This window comes from Aedes albopictus, chromosome 2 (genome assembly GCF_035046485.1).
Source record: "Aedes albopictus strain Foshan chromosome 2, AalbF5, whole genome shotgun sequence".
NCBI lineage: Eukaryota > Metazoa > Arthropoda > Insecta > Diptera > Culicidae > Aedes > Aedes albopictus.
In genome coordinates, this window is record NC_085137.1 from 210027774 (window position 1) to 210036179 (window position 8406).

The 8406-nt window shown below is 40.9% G+C and overlaps 2 long non-coding RNA genes across 2 annotated transcripts; one reads left to right on the plus strand and one right to left on the minus strand.

Moving 5' to 3' along the window:
• Positions 1–1058: 1058 nt before the first annotated feature.
• LOC134286977 (uncharacterized) lies at positions 1059–2335 on the plus strand. Its single transcript, XR_009996941.1, has 2 exons — positions 1059–1469; positions 1530–2335. It is a non-coding gene; the product is annotated as an uncharacterized LOC134286977 (long non-coding RNA).
• Positions 1546–2776, minus strand: LOC134286976 (uncharacterized). Its single transcript, XR_009996940.1, has 2 exons — positions 2547–2776; positions 1546–2467 (listed from the first exon to the last, which is right to left on the minus strand). It is a non-coding gene; the product is annotated as an uncharacterized LOC134286976 (long non-coding RNA).
• Positions 2777–8406: the final 5630 nt, after the last annotated feature.

The following is an 8406-nucleotide window of genomic DNA, read 5'->3' on the forward strand; positions in this document are numbered from 1 at the left end:
GAGTATGAGTATCGTGAGTGTCCGGAGAAAAATTTCTCTGAGTGACGTAATTGTGAGTGATTTATGTTTTCTCATTTAATAATGCTTCGTGAGAGCCGGAGAGAATCTCTGGCGTATGAAACGTTATTGGAAAGATTGTTTGGGAGAATTTAGGATTCGCACACATGGATTAGCGTAAGCCAGAGAATTTTTGGCGAGTTAATTGGTGTTGTGGCGTTTTTGTTGTTGTGGTTCATGTTTACGTTTTGTCCTGCACAGAGGCATGGATACCGGGTAACAGGCTCGGTGGTTCTCTGTGAGACAGAATCGTTGCGGTGAGTTCAGAGGAGAAACGTGTTACCAACAAAGAGGATTGGTGTAGTTTCGAGTCTGAATGAACCAGTTATTGTTGTAGAGTGTGTGCGGTCATATCAGAGAAATGCAATAAATCAACGTTTAGGTTTGGTGGTTGGTTTCTCGATATGTACCTGTTCTGTGTTGGTGTATGTTCATTGAGTATCAGATGTTCTGTTAGTTAATGACGTGTTGTTGGGATGATGCTTCTGCTGAGACTGAAAGGTTTCAGCAGCAATGCAGTTTTAAGGATTTCTTTGGGGTTTGAGATTATATGTTGGTGTCGATATTCTACCTAGTCTGAGAACGTCAAGCAGCTTAATTTTTCCTTGGGGTGAACCTATGTTTTGTAAATATTGTTGTATATATAAATATGGAATAATGTGTACATAAGGTTTTTTTTTTCGAATTTATCAATATTATTATTATTATTATTATGGAAAATTGGTTAGGAACCCGGATGAAATTGAAATATTCATGCATGATTTAGCTAAGGGAATATATTAATGAAATAATGTACATAAATTGTACAGTTTACCACTACGAAAATTTGGTTTAAATCCTTAAACCAAATTTTCGTAAAATAGCCCTGGTGCAATGTAGCAGGCAGGAGTTTTGTAAATAAATTTTGTAAATATAGCATGTTAATAATTGAATTGAAATAGATTGTAAGAATAAAAGAATTCCCTTTAATGAATTCGAATTGTATTTAGTTCCTTATAGTAGGCAAACGAGCACTTAATGAGGTGCAAACGCTTCCTTGGGTCGAGGCCATTTGTTTTCTTGATAAGGTGGGAAAGAGAAGGCAGCACGGCTATCGTTCAAGTTATCCAACGTAGCTGTGTAGTCACGAAAGTACACGAAGGGTTTCGGGAAATGACGTACTTCCGGGTGCGTCCGAGATACACTTTCCCTTATCTGAGGCTTCAAAGACTCGATCATTTCGTCCGTGATCGTTTAAGGAATTGGAAGTGTCCGCGTTTGTTATTTAGTTTTCGTGTGCCAATAGTAGGTCTTTTTAAAGTGATGTTTAATAAAGTTAGATGATTAAATAGTTGTTTCGTTCTACAGTAGGCTAATCGGTGTGCGTTAGAAATTGTGTGCGATTTGGAGTTCTTAGTTAGCTCAGAAGCGAGGTAAGAATATGTGCTGTGAATGTGCTCTGGTGCCAGTGCTCATGTTCGATACCCCGCCAGTTTTTCCAATCCGCAGTTCTTCGCATCCAAGCGCAACCACTTCTTCCCCGACGGACGAGAAATACCCGGCATCCGTCATACGGCCGGAAGCGGACGGATCCGTTACCATATCGGTCCGAGAAGGCCTGGGGACCTTCAGGTGGACGAGGTCTTCCACCAGCTAGTTCGCCAATTGACTAGCGGGCGCTGTCAATAGCCCAGTGAAGCGTAAGTCAACCGCCATTGCGAAGACGAGCCGATCAACGAACTCCGCCATCAATCAACCAAACCGGCGCGGTGGTGAGAGCAACGACCCGGCCTACAGGTCATCGACTACCAAGTAGTAAGCTGTACCGATCGGTGAGTCAACCAATTTCTTTTTTTTGCGGAGTGCGGCGTCCGCTGAGGGCGCCGCGGAGGATTTTTTTGTACCAGTCAAAGACTGAAGAAGTGCTGCTAAAGCCAACCAACATCTTTTTCGGAGATCGGAATTCCTTCCGACAACGTCTTCGGAGCCTCCGGTTCCGTGAAAATGCGTGCGTGAGCCGTCTTGCCACCACTGCAGAAAAAGTCGAACACCCGGAGCGCAGACATCGACGCAGTCGAGCTTCGATTCCATGTGACGTCACGAATGAGAGCACTGAGCACAGTTAGATAGAGAAGGAGGAGCTAGGGAATCGCACACCAGCTAGGAAGTGTAGAAGTAGAACGAACACAAACACACAGAATGATTTCCAACTCGAGTTGTAGCCAATAAATATGTATGTTATCCTAGTTGTTAAGTGAATATATTTCGTATCCGTCCCTGAATAAATGTGTCAACATGTTCTTTCCTAGCAATTTGATCGTTTAATTGTATTTCACATCACTGCGCGGTTTTTGGTAGTTTCGTGTCCCGTCCTCCATATGTTGAGTTTGATTGGGTTGTTTTATGAGTGTCTTCCAGCTCAGTGAGGGATCTGGTGGCGAGAGGAGAGAGTTCGCCAATGATGAGAACTTCTCACTAGTGAGATCTTGAGGGTACGGGTGGTCTCTCACCGTTCTCTGAGTGTCGTCGTGACTGTGTGGTTATGTTGCGATAATAGGGTGTTCCCGTTTGGACGTTTTAGATCGTAGCCAGCTGGATCGATCCGTAAATCCTATTCAGGAAATTTCAAATGGACTCGCCCTTTGGGAGTCTCATCCGGGCAATTTAAAATTGGGCTCGTGGTCTCCTTTCGAGGAGTGGCGCATAAGCCACGCGTTTTATGCAGGATCGCCAGCAGCGGCTACAATCTTCCGCAGCAGTTCGATTGTACGAGACGCTTGGATCGATGCATTTGACATTTCAGTGCTAAATATTGTTCCCACAGTCACCTAGATAATCAAACAGCATTCAGAAATCGACAAATTTCAAGTATCCCTAAACATCCTTATGCACTATTTATTGAACATAATATCAAGATTCCATGACAAAAGCATAAATAAATGCTTGACAGTTCTTCGACTGAGCATGAGTAGATTACCTGAACAGATGCTGTAAATGCACCACGTCTAAGACCATACCGCACCACATATTGTCATACATTTTAAAGATCGATATTTGATAATTGAAATAAAAACATATTCATATCGTAATTAGTTTGTCTGGAAACAATATCTTCAAAAATGACCAACACTTTTTGGCCGCATTCGATAAAAGTTTTCTCACCATGCGATAAAAATACTGACAGCGAAATCAGAATGGAAAACACGTGTTTTGAGCTGAACAGCTGTTGAAGTATAAGGCGTTGTTCAATTGATTACCACGTGCTGTGCTAACTCACCACTGCTGAACACAAGTTCAGGGGTGATCATTATTGAGTCATGGGAAGATCATGTTTTGCTTTGGGTGCTGCATCTCACCATCTCTAGGATGGTGCAGATAGGAAGGCATGCGGCTGGAAATCGACAGGTCTCGAGATCTAATCCGAAATTAGGTTATTTTATATGTAATTCTTATTTCATAATAGGTGTTCTCAACATGAGAGCAAATAATTACTCTCGTGAAAGTTCAACATTTTTGCATTTTATTTATTTTCAGCCATTTTTGCCAATGCTGAATAACAACTTTCTTGTACATTTGTAAAACGCTTTGAACAACAAAAAATTAAGTTGGTTCACAACATGATGCTTTACAACTTCTCCAAATTTGTGTGAACAAAACCCGAACATAATTTATACGAGAAAATAATTCAAATGTTATTCAACATTATGCTGAATTAATTCGTCATAATGGTGCCTGTTAAATGAGTGATTGTTAGTTGGGTAGTTGGGGTTTTTAAATTAATGTTAGCTAATCCAGTCCAGCTCTAGCACTCAAACTATTTCTCTTGTTCATGCTGATATTTGCTGTTAACCATTGTCATGCAATAAAAACGTGTCCCACATCCACCTGACCGGCTATTTACTATTGTTAAATGGCTACGTGAAAAAAAAAGAATCCTCGTACAGCAGCTTTCATCCACTACTGCAAGCTAATTGTTTAATCAAGCCAATTAGCTAGAATTAGAAAGCTCTGCAAAAAGCAGTCCGGCAAAAGGGCAGAAAAACTGGTAGAGTGATTTCGTTGAACCGAATTAACACACTTAAATTGGCTTCTTTAGCGGTGTTGAGATAATTGCATATTCTGAATCTGCATGCGAAACTGAGCCGATATCCAAATTTTCATGAATTTTGGTGCCCGGGAACCTATTTAAAAATCAATTTAAAGTTGGTATGGGAGCGATTTGTCGAATCACCCCTCGTCACATTTTGTACTGGGTAGAGCTGTCAAACAGTTACCCAACTGTCAAAAGGTGATTTCAAAAAATCTCTTTGAAATTGATTTTAGGTACCAAAACAAAGTTCTAAAAATCTAAAAAAAATCATAGTGGCTCAGAAAAAGGTGCTCTTTCGTATAAAATCAAAAAATCGATACATTTTTGTTAATTTAAAAACCCAATTGAACCAACTGCAGAGAGCACAAATGTAGAGCATAGATGTGTCTATGTATTTGTGGGGGGTGTGTTTGAAACGAACGTTTCTGTTATGGGCGGTTTGGTCAAGGAAAAGCACGTAGGTAGAGTGCAGTTTAAAGGAAGAGACTGGCTTCGTTAGCTCCCTCACTATAATTTTCTTTATTTTTTGTTGCAATAAGTAAAGCAGGTTGTAGGAGGTTGTAGCTAAACGGTATGCCAAAAGTAGACGCACATGAACGTGTGGTACTATTTATAATTGGTCATGCATAAACAACGTCAGCTTTACCGTCTTCTTCTGTAAGTATTTAAATTAACGATACTAAGCAGAGTTTTCAAAATATTGCGCAAGCAAATGGGTCAAAAACATGAATTATGCTAATTTTGAGGGTGCCATTCACGTTTGGGGGTAGTTTACTACCTTTCATAACAAGCACAATACCCGCAATCAATCAGTACATATTTTGAAATCAATATAACATCTAAAAACCCTAATTAATCCACCTAGTGGTGATGGTGCCTTTCTCGTGCTTTTAAGTATCCTTTCATCAAATCTCAAGCGACATGTTGATGACATTGACATTAATACAAAATAAAAACTGCTTGCTAAATCAACTCAATATGGATACATTTTATATTAGCATTACATCCAATATTCAGAAAATATAAGACAACGATCCAAAATTCAAACCAAATAAGTGTCATGAAGCCGCAAAATTTTGAAACGTCATTTTAGATTTTTCGGTCATTATTTTTTGACTCCGGGTATCTACCCCAACTAAACTAAACGCCATCTTGAACATTGAGACACCACCTTGGATGTTCTGGTATTCATTTTTGGACTCCGTACCTAAAATTACATGAAATAATCGCCGTATTGAATTTTGGCATGTCGTCTATGATTTTCTGGTGACCAGTTTTGGACGAAGACCGGCATTCTTCCCCATTCCAATTATAGTCATATTGCAGACCTTGTGAAACAGTGCACAGCTTGGGTTTTCTGATCACAGATTTTGAATTCTGGACATGTTTCCATACAACACATGCCCATAATGTAAGAATTCAAAATCCGCAAAAAAAAAAAAGGCGCTAACTTGAATACGGGGCATTATCTTGGACTTTGGACCGCTATCTTGGATACTCTGGTGGACTCCGAACATATTTCCCATACCAAATACACTTATTTTACATAGTTTTAGAGCTCAAAATTCCTTTAAACAGCCGCCATCTTCTGTTCAAGGATGACACGATCAAATTCTTATTTTTCCATTCAACGTTGACCCATCCTGCTACAGAATAGAAATACACTAGAACTCCAATGGCGCTGTAGTCACTTTTCCTATTTAATTAAATTTATAACTTTTATTGTAATTATTGATTGTTTTTAAGTGTCCAGCTTGAAGAGAATCTTTTGTTTTGGTAAACAAAATTTATTTGACACTTCTAGTACCGCTACTGACGATGTAAGGGCGTGGCAAACTAGATGTTAGTCACACGATCAGTCGCGACATTGGACTTCTGTGGCTAGTTATTCTACTTGCTACATATAAATTTACACCTTAGGAATCTGAAATGGTGCGATTTGATGAAACCTATTCGTCACTGTTGTTCATGCCGAATGTTTATCAGGCCATTAAACAAAGCCACGATTTGATTTTTCACATGAACGTTGGTTCTGCTACACAACAGCTAGTCTTATGTGATCTAAAGCTATTTTCTTGTTAACCGTTTATTGGATAATCAAAAAATCTGCGATCTGATGTGTCGTTCGTATGTATGGGTTTGGTTCATTTTTATATATGGCAATTTTCGGTGGGATACCCGGATCTGATTCCATGACACTAACGGTTGTCCCAAATCTGGTCTGAGATAATTTTATTGCCAATTCTTCACCACCGCGATTTGATATATCGCATGTATGGGTTTGATTCACCTTTACTTTTAACTATAGATAGTAGAGTAAACATAGATCCGCGGACACCGCTGACTAAAATGTTTCAAGCGTGTAAGTAGTAATTTTCAAGAGTGTGACGGCTGAATATGACGTCATGCGCTCCATTGATGTTGTCCAAATCGTGACGTCATGCTCGTTTGGATACAGATTTTGACATTCATCAACACGGATCTATGTTTACTCTACTATCTATACTTTTAACCACTTTCGAAGCCACAGCCGAACTCGCAACACTACCGGGAATCTAATGTGGTCTGACCCTTTTTTTTTCATGTACCGCATCCATGGGTTTGGTTAAATTGTACATTTTACTACCCGGATCTGATTCCAAGTAACTACCGGCTGAACCAAATATGGTCTGACACTATTGCCTTGTTAACTGTTCATCGGTTAACCAATAACGCTGCAAATTGAAGGTCTCACATGCAGGGTTTGACCATTTCGACGGGACTCTCGGAACCAATTCCGGAACACTACCAGTTGTCTCTAGTGTGATCTAAGGCTATTTTCTTGCTAAGTGTTCATCAGGTTATCGCAAAAGCCACGATTTGATGTGTCACATACCTGGATTTGATTTACTTTTACATTTGGCCTCTTCCGGCCACTCAAAACCGATTCCGAAACACTTGCTGTCCGTTCATTAGGTAATCGAAAAAGCCGCTATTTGATGTGACGCATGTATGGGTATGTTGGGCTCCTTCAGATTTGACCACTTCTGCGGGAGCCCCGGAACCGGTTCCGGAACACTACTGGTTCAGATATGGTCTGAGATGATTTTCCTGCTCATTGTCCATCAGGTCATCGAAAATGCCGGGGTTTGATGTGTCGCATGCATGGGTTTGGTTCAATTGTATATTTGGCCACTTCCAGCGGTGTGCCTAGAACCGGTTCCGGAACACTACCGGTTCAGATATGGTCTGAGACTATTTTCCTGCTTACCGCTTATCAGGTTATCGAAAATGCCGTGGTTTGATGTGTCGCATGCATGGGTTTGGTTCACTTGTATACTGCCGTTCTACGCCTACTTGTCCCATGTTATATGGGATTCCCATATAACATGGGACAATTGGGCGTAGAACGGCAGTATATTTGGCCACTTCCGGCGGGACACCCGGAACCGGTTCCGGTACATTACCGGTTCAGATATGATCTGGGACTATTTTCCTGCTTACTGCTCATCAGGTTATCGAAAATCCTGTGGTTTGATGTGTCGCATGCATGGGTTTGGTTCAATTGTATATTTGGCCACTTCCAGCGGTGTGCCTAGAACCGGTTCCGGAACACTACCGGTTCAGATATGGTCTGAGACTATTTTCCTGCTTACCGCTCATCAGGTTATTGAAAATGCCGTGGTTTGATGTGTCGCATGCATAGGTTTGATGCATTTTCATATCTGGTCCCTTCCTGGGGTACCGTTCCGGAACACCTAAATGGCCATATCTCCGGAACGGCTGGACCGATCCGAACCATTTTCAATAGGAAACAATGGGACCAGATTCCGCGTCGAATGAACCGTCGGTCATTGAAATCGGTTGAGGTTTACTGCCAAAAAGTGATGTGAGTTTTTTTGTACACACTCACACATACGCACACACACACGCACACACATACACACACACACATACACACACACAGACATCACCTCAATTCGTCGAGCTGAGTTGATTGGTATATATGACTCGACCCTCCGGGGCTTCTATCAAAAAGTCATTTTTGGAGTGAACATATAGCCTTTCCGGTACACTTAGTGTACGAGAAAGGCAAAAAGTATTATCAATTGGGTGTTAAGAAATGTAGAAGGCTAAACATCCGCTTATATTTTCCACTTCGACTTTTTACTAAACACCTGGAGGCTCCTTCGAACTTCTCACAGCAGCAATAGAAAGAGTAGGAGACACGAGGTGGTTTAAAGGTTGATCGATGCCATATACACTCCCGTGCAAAAGTTTGGGGTCAGCCCCTCAAAAAC